The sequence below is a fragment of the Eurosta solidaginis genome, chromosome 1, assembly GCF_040869045.1.
Source record: "Eurosta solidaginis isolate ZX-2024a chromosome 1, ASM4086904v1, whole genome shotgun sequence".
NCBI lineage: Eukaryota > Metazoa > Arthropoda > Insecta > Diptera > Tephritidae > Eurosta > Eurosta solidaginis.
Window position 1 is genome coordinate 19,648,540 of NC_090319.1, and position 1,478 is coordinate 19,650,017.

A 1,478-nucleotide genomic window follows, 5' to 3' on the forward strand; every position below is an offset into this window, starting at 1 on the left:
TATTTTTACTAACAAACTCTTCTGCTATAAGGAAAATATGTGTACACAATTACATTACGATATGTTAATTTTTCTTCGAGTTATGGCTCCCAAAACATAGAAAATTGCTTAGTCATAAAAGGGGCGGCGCCACACCCATTTAAAAAAAATTTTTGTGTTTTCCAATTTAATGTTATAATTCAATTCGGAAAGTAAAATTCTATTGATACAAAGCTCTTTTTCGCTAAGATATAGCTTATTGTTTTCGTTTACGACCCTTTTAAAAATCTTTTATATAAAAGTGGGTGTGGTCTATAAACGATCTCGTCCATTTTTCTAGAAATATTTCCTGATATACGGACAATTTGTGTATCCAATTTTATTACGATCCGTTAGTTTTTCTTCGAGTTATGGCTCCGGACACATAGAAAATTGCTTAGTCATAAAAGGGGCGGTGCCACGCCCATTTTTAAAAATTTTAAGTTTTTCTTATTTATTGTTATAAATCCACTTGGGAAATGAAATACCATTAATATAAAGCTCTTTTTTTGCAAATATATAGCTTATTTTATAAGTCCACGACCCTTAAAAAAATCTCCTTATAGCAAAGGCAACCTCTCTGCCGAATTTTGTTACGATAGGTTTAACGATTTTTGATTTATGATTGATAATATTTGTAAAATTGATTTTGTCACAAGTGGGCGGTGCCACCCCATTTAAAATTTTTTTTCAAATTTTTATCAAGAGTCTCAATATCAGTCCACATGTCAAATTTCAACATTACTAAATAATCAGGTTTTTTGTGTTTTCCAAAATTTTATATATATGTCGGTGCAGTATCTGATTTAGTTCATAATATGTAGAACATACTGTATGTTCACTTCTATTTTGCTAAAACTACTTTGTCCATTCAATAAAGCTTGTATGTAATTATGATCGTATTAGTTTTTTTTTGCTTTATTGTAATGACGTCTTTGATTGAAGTTTCTGCTTCGTTGTTCCAATTGTACTATGAGAGAGGGAACAATATAGTAGTCCATGAGATAATGATTGAGAAAATTATAAATTGGGGTCAGCCATTTTGGATTGTGCGAAGAACGAAAAGTCAAACAGAGCATTCAGGAAATAAAAATAAAAAGACGATAAAGAAATTTTAAGGACTACCTTTATATAAATGGACCAAAAAATAGAAGGCAATTTTTTCATTAACACAGACATAGTCTTGTTGAATTTTGACTAAAAACCATAACAATAGCTCTTGTAAAAGAATTTTCGGATTTTAAACTATAAAGGTGGAGCGCAATCTTTCAATTTAAGGCAAACCGTGTACTTGGGATTAACTAATTGATTATTTAACATTTAAACACGCACTCTACCTTTACAATTTTAAATCCCAAAATTCTTTTACAAGAGCTGTTGTTAAAGTTTTTAGTCAAAATTCAACAAAACTATGTCTGTATTAAAGGAAAAATTGCCTTCTATTTTTTTGTCTATTTCTA